The 14305-nt window shown below is 33.2% G+C and overlaps 1 protein-coding gene across 3 annotated transcripts in view; it reads left to right on the top strand.

Annotated features, from left to right (window-relative positions):
* The window catches only part of WDR7 (WD repeat domain 7), a 274767-nt gene that overhangs the window by 143375 nt on the left and 117087 nt on the right, over positions 1–14305 (top strand). The window lies entirely within an intron of this gene.

The raw sequence follows: 14305 nt of genomic DNA on the forward strand, positions 1-14305 counted from the left end.
TGTGTTTATGTATCTTGGAACTCTGTACTTTTTAATATGAAGATTTTGATCTTATATTGGTTTAGTAACATAAAAACATAAGTTTACCATGTAAGGTTGGTGAAGGTATTCCCAAAGTAACATTTATGCCGTAAGGTTGGCTTTTTACATTAATTTTTATGTGCAGTGACATTAACTATATCTTTGGTGAAGTCTCGCTTATATTTTTCCCTTAATTTTATACAGTCAGGTCTTAAATTTGAACTAGCAGTTTCATAACTTTTGGGGAAAAATTCCTAATTTGCCTATATACATCAATGAAATATTTGAAGAATGATAACTTGTCTACCGTAGGTCCTTAACATTTTAGTGTAGTTGACAGTTTTTAGGGAGGTCAAATGAAAAATAAAAAATGAAATCAAATCTTCATAATATTTTGATAGAAATAATGAAAAAAGTATATTATTGTGTATTTCAGATGATATAAATATATATGGATTTAAAAATACATTCTGCATAATAAATACTCACTTACGAAAATGTCTTTTATTTTAGTACATTCTGTTTTCTTATTTATTTTACCATAAGAGGGAGAATTGGGTATTGCTATATCTCTTATTGATATTCTGGTAACCATAGCTTTCTAATTTTACCTGCCTTCCAATTGATTTCCAATAAGAACTTAGTCTATTCATAAAGAGTCAGTTGAGTTGCAACTTAGTTTCAAAATAACTATAATTTAAAATACTACATTACTCCTATATACTTTTCAATAAAATAGTAATCATGCTTCAAAATGTAAAATCCAGAACAGTACCAGTTTTATTGAAGTTTCACCTATACCCAGTGAGATTTGAGAGTCAAGAATGAATTGCTTTTATTGATCGTGATTTTGTATTAACAGTTAATCTAACATATCTTTAAAAACATGAGTTATTTGAAACCGTTTTATTTCTTTGTCCATAACATAGTTGTTAAGTAAATATAAAACTGTATTCTTAGGAATGGTAAATAATTTCCTTCTCTTTATCTTTGAGAAGAGAAGGCTACATTTTGTGGCAGAGATTACAAATTTTGTTTTAAATTATTGAATAACTATAATGATAGAAAAGCCTAATTTATTACTTAAAATTTAGTGATGATGGTATAACTATTGATTTCACAGTCAGCAAGAAATTCTTGGTACAGATTTTGAAAGGCATGAAACACTTTGTTGGATTGTGCTGACTTTGCCAGGACTGTTTTGTAGGTTAAAAAATGAGAATTTACCAGAAATTATGAGAGTTTACCTGTTTCAAGGAAGGCAAGGGCAAAATCATGTTCTATGGTACAAATTTTGTAAATTTTACATTTTTGGGAAAAAAATGTTCTGGCAAACTATTAAAATTGTAAAACTTGTATTTGTACTTTGTTTTTTAACTATCTATTTGATTGTTCAATATAACTACTGATGGGCTTTAACAAGTAGAAAAGTATGAACCGCATATATTTCATAGTATATTAAAACTGTATTTTCAGTGCAATATCTTAGGGAAATTTTGACTGTTAAATTTGAGGTTCAATTGTATATTATATCCTTTATTTTCTGAACTTTAGCATGTCTTATAAATTTAAAGATAATATATTACAGTTACCATACTGTCCAAGTAACACCGCGTTTCCCGTGTCTCAGCAACTGACCTTTTGTGTTGAGTTACTGAGAGAAAATGAAAAAGTCATACCTCCAATGGGTTGATAATCAGAATACTATTGATGGGAAGTTTTCCAGCTCTTCACAGTTTACATTTATACTATGTGTATTTAGCATTTAAAAGTATCTAGCACTTAAAATAGTATTTTTGTTGTAGTTATCTAAATACTTCTGTAGAAAATAGCAGATGCTTTCCTGTTAAATACATTATTGCTATACTAGCATGACTTATTTAGGTTGAAGTCCATATTGAGATGCAAACTGATTAGTTGTAAAACTGTAGATGAGATCGTAAGGATATGGCTATATTTTTTTTATTTGAGCTTTTAAAAATGAAAAATGTATTCATATCTTTCAGAAATTACGTTTTCATTAACGTTAGCTTGAAATGGAAAGAATTGGTATAATAGTATATAAGAATTAATTTCTTATAGGCACAAAGAAAATTATCTTGACCATCAAATTTATGCATATGATTCTATATTATTTACTTAGTCTTCCTGATAATAGAAAGAAGATAAATGTACCTTACTTTTCTCTCTGCCTTGTGATATCTGAAATAATGTAGGGCTCATTACAGTTGATTATTCAACAAATGAGATGGTCTTATATTGAAAGTGAGATATGCCTAGCATTGATTTAAAAAAAACCTATTTAAAAATACATTCAGGATCAAAGCCAAGATTACTTCCTGATGAATTTTCTATTGTGATTAACTTGATTTTATTTGGTTTATATGTGATACTGAATTATATATGATGCTAAATTGTCGGAATGACATCAGGTGTTATTTGAATAAATCAGATAAGAAAAAGAATTCATTGTTGCTCTGGAGTTTTGCCTTGTTTTCCAAAAGAGGCTGATCGTTATGTTGATGGCCATTTTACTAATCATCTCTATAAATTGCCCTCTAACTCAGTGGTAAATATGTATGAATATTTGGGGACATCTTTGCGTGACGATGTATGGCTAAACAGTGGTTGAAGCATCCCTAAGTGTTAATGAGTGCTTACTTGGTAGTCTATACTAATGCTTTAGTGGGTGCTGAACAAGTTTAAATGTTAAGCTTTTTAGGAAGAGTGAATGATGGCTAATGATTATTTAATGACAGATCTCTAGACTGAAAGGCATTTAGCACTCAAAGTATACTGCAAAGCCTATTTCTCAAAGCTTCAGACAGGTTTATTTGGTCTCACCTTGAATAGAACAGTACTATATTGATTTCATTGGTGTGGATTTAAACACACTATCGGCTTAGAATAGCACTAGTATGCAGTAGAAAATGATTGTCTTAACCCTTATGGTGACTCTAAGTTATTATCTGATATTATGACATGAACTTTGGAAGTGATCATGAACCCATTTGTGTGTCTGGACTGCAGCATGTGAGTTCAGAACATATTTGTCCAGGTGAACTTACAGTAAATATTAGCTTAGGGGGAGACTTATGTAGAAGTGACTAAAACGTAAAGCTGTAAGTTTTATCTAGTGTTTTCCTCCATATATTGCATTTGAAAAAATTTTCCTTCTGTGGAGATTGACAATGTTGTTGTGGGATAGTATGCTTACTTTATTACCATGTTGAGAAATGTGTTGTTTATTTGGTCTTTGAATAATAGTGATGGCTAGACTCTGTACTTCCTATTTTTTCAGTAGTTCTCTATACCCCACATATACATTTCATATTAAATCCAGTTTTATATGTAGTTACTTTCATTTGCTTGGCAGAGTACTTCAAATTTTTTTTACATCTGTTATAGACATAGTTTACATATATTTAATATATGTATATATATATGTATATATATATATATAAAATGGATACAGTGGATCAAAACTATTTTAAGACATTTTTCTGTTGTAGATTTTATTTGTTTAATTTTTTTAAGAAACATTTTTAATATGGCAAGAATTGAAAGTACCTAATTGAGATTTATATTGAACACTTAATAAAGAGTTATCTTTAATCAAATATTAACTGTTTCCATTCAACAAACACTGACTTACTGTTCAGTGAAGATTCTAGAGATCGATCGGAGTGATGTTACCATGAGTGCCCACTCTCTCGTGCCCTTCACCTTGTCACTTGAACACTTAACCTACTTAACCTCCTTATCTATAAAATATGGGTATTGTTTTGACCAGAAGAGCTCTTTTCTCCTTTTCTCCCCCCAAATTTTGAACTTCCCCTTCCCAGTCATCTAACCATGGACCTCAGAGATGTTTTACACACTTTCGTCTGATTTGTTTTCTTTTCCATTTAAATTCTTAATGGTTGATTGGTTTATGTAGGAGAATCTGCAGAGTGGTTATAGAAGACATACAGTTATGTCCATCGAACATTAGTAAATGTGTACAGCAGTACATGACGAGCACACTACAAAAATGGGCGGAATCTGTATGTACCTAATATTTTTTGATTACATAAAAATGGTCTTGAGAGTTTTCTTTTTTATAATTGGAGAACATCTGACATATTTTGAGGACCTTCTTTTCATAAGTCAATGCCATTACTACTTGAGTATTTTGTAGAAATCAAAAACATTGGGTGAGGAGTTAGAGATATTATTCTATTGCTTTCTTTTGCTAATAAGAGAAATCATTCTGAGAACATGGTAAAATCTTGCTTTGGATTGTTCTCCTCTATCTGCCTCTGTGGAACCTTCTATAGGAATTTGTGGTCTTGTGGTCATGGTGGATAGGAATTCTCAATAATATTCCTCTTTATTTTGTGTTCCTTATTTTCTGCCAAAATGTCTCAAGCAGCTCAGCACAATTTAGAGTCATTCTGAATATATGTGTTTACCCAATATCTGTATGCATATATTGGCTGGGTCATATGTATAGCAGTTATGTTAATAAAAGATTAATTAAGGTAATGGTTATAAAACTATCTTTTGAGTCATCTCTCGAGTAACCTAATGATTTGAACTAGCCAGACAGAATTTTGAGGAAATGATTGTATGTTATGGAGCAGAAATAAGATTTATTAAAAATCAGTTTTTTTAAATAGCATGATATCTTACAAACCCAAGTATCTGACTATATACATATATATAGATTAAAATATTAAAATTTGTTTTAGTGTTCTTTTCAGGGATGATCGCTCTTCCAAATCCATAGTCGTAATAAATTAGTGCTGTAGATATACCAGGTCTCTTAAGTGTATGCACTAAACCTTTATGGATTAAAGGCTCAAGGGCCCACAGCTGTTTTAGTTTGATAGGAACTCAGGTTCAATTTATGGAAGAAATTAGCTAATTGATAGGAAATCATATAAAACAATGACATGTGAGAACCCACTACTAAATTTTAATATATGTATATGCTTATTCAAAGAGGTATATAAAAGAAGTCATATAAACTTAAAAAAGTTTGTGAAAAAATCATTTCCCTGATAGCTACAGTCAATTTGAGAAACTATCTCCATCATAAAATGAGAAATGTAAAATAATTTCAAAATAATGTACGATAGTCATTGGCGCACACTCGTTTCCTCGCGTCATCTATCCTGATAAAAGCATGCACGTGTAACAGGGTCAGAAATGACACCCGTGCAGCTAAGAGTGATTCAGATTCTTCTCGTTCTCTGAAGCTATTTGGAAAGTCCTTGGAAGTTTTTTAAGACTGTGCTTTATTTTTCAGCAGTCTTTATACCTCCATCCTGCATGCTTAGTTGACTTTTGCTTATTTGTCTTTTTCTTTTTCAAAACTTTGCTTTCCTGATGACCAATGTAATTATTAAATTTAACGTTGTCGGTGACCTTTTATTTCCCCTTTAATTTTTTTTACATATTTCTCCCTGTTATTTTATTTGTGCTTAAAAATTTTGAACTATTTTTCTTTTCAGTTTATTTACTTATTTCTTAGAAGTTGTTCTGTTTGCTAATCTAGATCAAACTTTAATAACTCACAGGATACTTTTAAAAGGCAAAGTCCTACATATTTCAGCTAATTGTAAGCTGGGTTTTTAAAGCCTTTACTATAAAACTTTGCTTTGCTATTGCTTCAAAACTGTGACCATTAATTCCCAAGATATTATATTGCCAACTTGTCCCATTAATTCTTACATATACTGGAGAAAGCAAGAAAAGAAAAGAAAAGAAAAGAAAAGAAAAGAAAAGAAAAGAAAAGAAAAGAAAAGAAAAGAAAAGAAATTTAAAATGATCATTTATCAGGATCAGAAATAACATTATAAAGTAATCTGAGAAAAAAAAGCAAGAAGTCCTTGAGAAGTTCTAATTTACTGCAAACATACCGTTGTCTAGTAATGGGAAAAAAATGGAAACTATGGATACTTCTTATTTCACTTTATATGACTGAGCTGTTAGAGATATTTATCTTTTTAGAATAATTTTTGAGCAAATCCAGTAAAGACTTCCTCAGTTTACAAGTCATTGAGACCTCGGTCTCTGTGCTGTAATGCACAAGTGTGATGATAACAGTGTTTTGCTGTATTTTCAGTTTGGTGTAATTTAACAAGCCATTACTATTTCTGAAAGTTATTTTTTCTCATATCAAGACTACTAATAGTCTTTTTAATGTTCTCATTTGTAGTTTCTAGAATTTGATCTATATCTCAGATTCATTCACCTTTGAACATTACAGTGAGAAAAGCTGAACAATTTTTGATAATGATTAACTATAAGATTTTCTGTTACATAGATTTCTTATATATGCGATTTTCTCTCAGGCAGAAAATGTCTGCATTTCTTTTACTGTTTGCAGTACAAGAGAAAATGACTTTTTAATGTTTAGTTAAAGAATAGGAGAAAATAAGCAAATGCAAATCATGTAAAAGCAGGTGGAGAATTTATCTGCATGAAGACTAAGAAATTGTGGCAAAGTTACATGAAGAAGAAACAAATTAATTGGAAAGTTTAAGTTTTCAATTATGAAAATAATCTTTAAATTCCCAAATAATGATAACAGTAACTTTCCTTTGGAACGGCACATATTTTTGGAGTGTTATTTATTTTACTTTGATCTGACATTGTGGAAAAGGATTTAGTCTATGTTGTCAAATGTACAAACGCAATACATTTAAGTACGAGAGGCCTTATTTCCAAATGGCTTGATAAGCAGCAGCGGACAGATGCATGCATTTGCAGAGCCTATTACATTCCAGCAGGGGGCTGTCATGCATGCATACAAATTAATAGCTTGTTTACTTCAGTGTCCAAGTAGGGGAAAAGTAGCTAAAAAGCATCAAGAACCTCACGATTTGGGGGAGCAATTTCCATATGCCCTGCCAGTAGGAAAGAGGAAAAAACACTGGTAAATGTATCATAAAGCAGCTACAATATGTTTTTTCTGCAGTGGAAGAAATGTCTATACTGTTAGCAGGGTAAATACTGAAAGTGTTTACACATGCACACGCTGGCTACAATAAAAACGTGAAAGTTTCGAAATAAATGTTCAAGTTCTCCATGACCGTCAGTTTTAAATCAGTTCATCTTTTTCCCCCAGGAGGTAGAAAGGAAGATTAAAAAAATGTGCACATTTTATTTTATTGACTTCAGGTGCAGTAGTAGAAATTAACATGTTGGTCATAACATCCATCTGCAATTCAGGGTTTTTTCTATATCATCAACATTTATTTGACATATTTTATAAATATAATAAGAGTTTTCAGGGCGTAAGTTGTACTAACAAATGAAAATAAAGCTCTGGCTTTAAGAAAAGGAACTTACCACATCTATTTGTGTAATGACATAGACCCACAGACCCTCCTTACAAGCTTACCTGGATTCATGGCCAAGAGAGATTAGATTTTCACTCATTTTCAAGATGATTTTTTGCCTTGTTGACAAAACATTTTTAGAAGATTACTGGCAAAAACCAACATTTATATAGTATTGTGCTTTATCAGATTTACCAACCCTAAACTAGCCAGTAGATACAGAAAATGTTAGGATCAAACACGTGAAAACAGTTAAATTACACTGTGAAAATACCATTGATGACCAGTACTTTTTTCACAATGACTCTAAAACATAGATAACATGTTTAAAAATTTTTAAAATGCCATTTTTGATCACTAAAGTTTAATGTCTTATACCCTAATTAAATATGTTACATATTTATGATGTGCATGGAATTATGTAAGTATAATGTGTACATGTGCATATAAAGATAACATCCATAACTAGCTCCCTATAATGATAATTAAAAAGGCATATTTTTAAATTAAATTGTTAATATACACTGTGCAGTCAGGCAGGTGAATTTAAAAAATAGTCCAGGGGAAGTTGAAGTTATTTTGGTTAAAGGACATCTATAAAACAATTTGAACGGAACTCGTTTTTGAATGTCTACTTTCTTTTAGATGCTTTTGTTTATATTTAGCAGTGTATTAAAGGCAGACTTGCTTTACTGCCGTGTATTATTTGAAACTCATCTTCACCTTATATACAACCTTCTACGTTTTACATAGTCAGTACCTGCGAATACCATGTCACATTACAGTAAAATGTCCTTGGGGCCAAGAAAAGATTAAAATGAAAATTTAGATGAAAATTTTACTGGTCTGAAAGTGAAAAAAAAAATCCTTTGTAGTTTTTCTATCTTCATTTGTAGAGCTTTGAAATATAAGCTAAGAATATTCTGACTGTATGGAGACTTTGTAAACTGCTAGATTTACTTTTGTTCTTTAATAATTAATCAAAATCTAATATTAGAAAATACACTTTGTTGGAAATAAAACAAGAGTCGTAATAAAAACTGTTGTCTGACTTAATCCAAACTATCATTTTAAGTAGTCTCCACATTCTGCTCTTTAGTTTTCTACGGTGACATCTCACAACTTACTTCTAATCATTCATACAGTCTAATTCAGTTACCTACTAATAAATAAGAATATATCTTATTTCATACATAATGCATTTTTGGCTCTGCTAGACAGAGTGTAGCTAAAACACTTTATTTTTCTATACATAAAATTTCAAGATATATTACTACAGAATACAAAAGTAAACATTTGAATTTTTATTTTCATTTGTTATGTATAAATAGGGTGTTCTTAAATTCCAAAGTGATGTTTTAAGGTATATGAAATTTATATCAAACTCAGAAAGTATTCATCTCGTTGAGAATGTCACTGGATTCTCTGAGGTGGGAAACTTCATAAAAATAGCATGCTGAAATCAATCTTAATATAAGGGTTTTGGCTTTAAAAAACTCTTAATGGTATGTTTGTGATACAATTTTAAATGTTTTCAATGTAGTAGTTATAGTCTTGAAATGCATTGTGACTGAATTTAACTACATCATTTCAAGTTTTACCAGAATTTTCAATATTGTAGCATCAAGCAACTATAAAAAGTATTCTGGGATTCCGTCCTACACGAAGAATCTAGTGCTCGAAAATAGTTTTTTCCACATCACATCACACAGTTGTAAAAGTATATTTTCAAAGGAGTAAGTTGGTGGTATGTTCTTGTCCATGGTTTTACTACATGCTACAACTAGATTCCTTCAGTATAAGACGGAGAACAGATATAAAGTCTCTGCTGGTAGTCCATCGCTCATAAAACCGCCTTTAGTTTTAATTCAAATCCATTGATTCCTATTCCAGTTAAAACTGAAGAACTTAATATGTGTTTTAATCCTTTTATTGTAAGCTAGGATAAAATTAATTTTACCCTGGAACTCCACAAAGCCAATTAACATGATCTTTAGAGTTATTTAGTAAAGTGCTTCAAACTGTTAAATTTATCTTGACCTCTCGGTTGCACTCTCTGACTGCTTTTTAAATGAAGTAATCAATATCTTACAGCCCTTTAAGTGGCTTAAACTTCTCAAATATTTTACCTATATTCTAGTTAAGCTGTAAGTAAAGTGTTTACTCCTGTTCCTGTAAATCTAGAGTCAATTATGCTTAATCTTAAAACAATTATGTACTTTTGAGAAACCCTGTATGAATTAAAGCATTGGCTTTAATAAAACCAGTCTCATATTTTGTTTTAAATGACCCAATAACGAGCAAACACATTGTTTTCAAACAAGTCTTGTTTGCGGCTTTAAAAAGGTGGGTTTTTTATTTGTTTTGTTTTTAAACGCCCTTTACCATTGCCTGTAGTTTCTGTTTTCCACACAGGGCTAGATGCAAGTATTAATTTTCTTGCTGTGATAGGGTGATCAACCGTCCTGTCAAGAAAATGGATCTCCATGTCACCTTTAGCATGATTAAATGGAGGCGCGTCTCTGAAAAAATACCAAATTTTCATGAGACAAATGGGACTGTAGAAAGGTCCACTTTTACAGAATTCTTTTACTTTTAATAACTCAAAATCTCCCATTTGGGTGTCAGGTTATGCTATTTTTTAATAGGTAAGCACTGCAGTCAATGCAGATATTTTGTGATATTTACACAAAAGATATTTATGACTGTGATTTGATGTGGAAAACACTGTTTTCAAACACTAGATTCTTCGTGTAGGACTGCATATCAGAATGTTTTTACAGTTGCTTGATGATACAATATTGAAAAATCTGGTAAAACTTGAAATGATGTAGTGAAATTCAGTGCAGGTAACGCCCATGGTTCTGAATGGTTCCAAATCTGAAGTATTCAAGAATCTGATGTTGCTCTGTTAGCAGAGTAAGAGGGATGGGAGTGTGCCGTAAACATTCATTAGTTTCTCTTTGGGGGGGGGGGGGGAGCCCTTTCTTGCTCTCTTACCTTGTTAACAAAGAACTCTCATCTTTTCAGATCTCTGTACTGATAAAAATTCCTCCCCATAGAATTTCACCATCAGAAGTGTTCAGAGCCAGTTGAACAGTGTTCTCAAGAGCATGCACCCATGCCAAACTTGAACTGATTCCAAGTGATGGGCTGGACAGCTAATTAAGATTTCCTATTTTGACCACTTAGCCAAAGGCACCTGTTAAAATTCCTTCTCTTAGCTTAAGGGGGAGAAAAATCTACAAACGGCTGTTTTAAAGGATGTTATTAGAACTCCCCCAAAGTCTTAGCTCCTTCCCAAGGAGCTGGAGTGAAGACAAGAGTGAGGTAATTCAACAAAAGGAACATGGAGAAGGTGGGGGACCAGAGGGCGGAGGTGGGGCTCTCCCAATGCCCCTGTTGTTTCCTCTCCTACTGGGGGCAACCTCCATGTGCCTCCTGCCCCCTCCCGCTTGGAAGCAGTGGCCGTTGCAGACGCTGAACGGCTGGGGTCAGCGCCTTGTCTATTGATCAGTATCCCTGCAGCCCCTTGCTCTAGCAGCTGCTTCATTGGTTTCCTTCAGGGCCTGCTTCAGTACATTAGAATAGAAATCCATAACCAGAGCTGTGCTCATCCAAGCAGGGGAAGAAACTAAATTAAATGGTATAAAACAATCTTGGATCAGGAGTTTGCGCCAATTCATCTTGATCTAAGATGTCACACCGGGCTCTCTGTCTGAGCACCTGGGGTAGAGGCAGGCCATAGTGAAAATAGATGGAGCTGCGATCATTCATTTGTCAGCTAAGGAGCCGGGCAGCGGTTAGCAATTCCCTTCTGCAGAGGTCAGCTGACAGAACAATGAGTGCAACTGCAGAAGAGAGCTTTCCTTTGAACTATTGTTATGGAGAGGCTCTTGCTGAGGCTTGGGGGGGAGGGGAGCGTGATTTGCTTCCTGTTTCCAAGAAGACTATGTAAAGAGGAAAATATATGCTACCAAATCTAGATGTAGTCACATAGCTCTTAGTCCCTGTGTCTGTTCTTGTACATAACTGAAGTTGGTTTTAAGGATGTGCTGAGATATAGATTATCAAACTGTTAAATATCACTCTGGCGAGAATTCGGGTCCATTTTCATCCTTCTAAACACAGAGGCAGTGATTATTGATTTTTTTTTTTCTTCTTCTTCTTAGTCTGGTTTAGCTTTTAGGATGTTTTTCCTACTGTAGTTACTATAACCATTACAGATCAGTGTCCTATTTTGAATCTGTAATAACATGTGAAAGCCAATACTCTTTAAAATTTAGAAGAAAAATACATGAAGAGAGAAATGAATGCTGAGGTGTCAGGTTAGAATTATTGCTTAATATTACTTAAATACTTTTAAACATTTTGATGGAGGATTTTTATAAGAAATGTTAATTCTCAAAATATGACTTGGCATGATAGTGGAAGATAGAAGATAATTTTATAATAGCAGAGAAACAACAATATGAAGTACCTGCATAAATTGAAGTAATGCTCTACAAAATTTAGCTATTAGGAAAACAAGTAATAAACAAAATATTATGAAAAAAATTCGAGTATTTTAAAATAAGAATCTATTCATCTATTCTCTGTAGTCTCATTTTAAATTTTGTCTTTCTATGCACTGCTTGAAAACTAGCAGAAAATCAACAGAACCTTTTTTTAAAAGTTGTGTTTAAAAAAGTAAGAAACTAACAACACAGCAATACCACCATTGCTGTTGTTGCATTAGGTTACCCCAAACTGCTCTAGGAATCCAAATAAGCAGTAACTATTGATATTCTGTCATGTTACCATCTTAGTTTTTCTAGATGTTAGGGTGTCCAGAAAAACTTCTTCATCCCATCCGGATTCTTCTGAGGGTGGACTAATAACAAATTCACATCAGACAGATTAGTAGGAGAAAGACCAAAATTTAATAACAGGGATGGAGAATTTATATGGCCATAAATTAGAAAATTAAGCAGGGATAGGTTAGGGCTGGATATCCTGAGCTAAGAGACTGGGGGGCCAAAAAGAGGGGGTGGAGTTTCACATGACCTGGGAGAGGTGGCTTCATCCTGTTACTTAAGAGCTCCAGGTGAGATTTTCAGGGAGGATGAATTCGCTGATAGCCTGTACCTGAATTAGACACCTCCTTCCCCACCAACACTACTATCTTCTTCTAGTCATAAAAAAGAGGACACAGCTTTGCTTCTTTGTTTAAGAAAAGGACAAATGACTGAAACAAGGACAAACCTCGCACCCTCTAGGGCCTTCTCTGCACTTAAAATAATCTATATATTTAAAATAATGATAATAGACTTCCTGGGGCTCACAGAGAATTCATTGACCTTTAGTTCCCATATCAAAGTGACATTTATGGAAGTGACTTATTCTGGGCGTATGAAGAAAATCTCTCAGACTCTTTTGGGGACAGCAATGCCACAAGAACCAGCCTCCCATTTTTCCTCAAGTAGTTTAATGCCACTCTCTTATCCAAATATTCCTTTCCACTTCTCACATTCTTTGTGCAAACCTGTCATTTCCATTTCTTTGACTCAACTAGCTTTTCTTGTCCATATCCTAATCTGCCTTTCAGCACAGCCAAAATAAATTGGTTTTAAAGTGTTTGATAACCGAGTAACTGATGGAATGAAAGACCTTCCACCTCACTGGTACTTAATATTTTCCACCTTGGTCATTGCATACTTTTTTTTCCTTTTGTTGTTGTTCTATTAGATACCAGTTTTATTTTACTCCCAATTCTCTGTGTTACTGCCGCTATCATGATCTTTCTACTAGTGAACGAACCTACTGTTGCCACCTTATACACTGTTATTCCATTATACATGACTTTCCGTTAACTGTGGTTAAAATTCTTCAACTTGCCATGGCAGACCTTTCCCAGTTTGGCATCCTTTAGCCTCCTCCTCTGTGATTCTTTACCACTCGTAGTGACAAAGCAGAAACCTGAAACAAAAACAAAATGAAGACACAAAGCATTAGCGTATTCAGAAGTCCCAGATGCTAATTTCTTGGTTGGCATACTGAGCTCTGAAGGCCCTTTGTACTATTGATTTAATTAATGTATAGAGCAAAGTACTGAAAGAGGCCAGAAAAGCTGGATGGATTAATATTAGAAAGAACAGAAAGCTGACCTTCAATCAAGATGGCCCCAGAAGTTCACTTTTCAAATCCCTCTGTATCTAACATGTAGCTACAATGGATAAAACAAACAAATAGAAAACCAAAGAGACATAACTAGGCTCAGAAAGATAGATATCTCTGTGGACAAGTAATGGAATAAGCAATGAACTGGGTTGAAACCATTTCCAGAAGTAGACATTTGGATCCTTTGAGCAAAAAGGACTTCAACTATGTCATGAGTAAATCTTAAAGCCAGGAGCTAGAATATGACTTCGTCAGTCCTTGGTGGGACATGGAAAGGACATAACTTCATTACTTGTCAGTTAAAATTGAGGTGATATTGCTAAAGAAGAAGAAATTGGATATTAACTTTGTCACTGGAAGCATTGACCATAATAGCAGATCATGAAAATAAGTGAGTTGTGTTCAACCTAGAAATAGACAAAACATAGAGGAATAGAAAGTCTGAAGAAAATGGAAGGAGAAATAGTAAAGATAATAACAGAATTTAGTGAACCAGAAAGCAGTTACATAGGAAGGTCAAACATATTTTTAAAAAATCTGATTAATTACATTTCTAGCAAAACTCATCAAAAATAATATTAGCAGAGGTGCAGGTAAACAATATTTAGACGTATCTGTTGCAATCGATACAATTGAAAATTTTTAATCCTATAAAACTGTATATCACTGCATAACTATAAGTTTAGATAACATAGACATTTTAAAACTCTCAGTTGTCAGAAATGACTCAAGAAGAAATAGAAAATAAAAGTAAATAACTAGGCCCTCCCTGGTGGCGCAGCGGGTTAAAGCGC

This window comes from Condylura cristata, unplaced genomic scaffold (genome assembly GCF_000260355.1).
Source record: "Condylura cristata isolate star-nosed mole 26May11 unplaced genomic scaffold, ConCri1.0 scaffold00016, whole genome shotgun sequence".
In the NCBI taxonomy this organism is placed as follows: domain Eukaryota; kingdom Metazoa; phylum Chordata; class Mammalia; order Eulipotyphla; family Talpidae; genus Condylura; species Condylura cristata.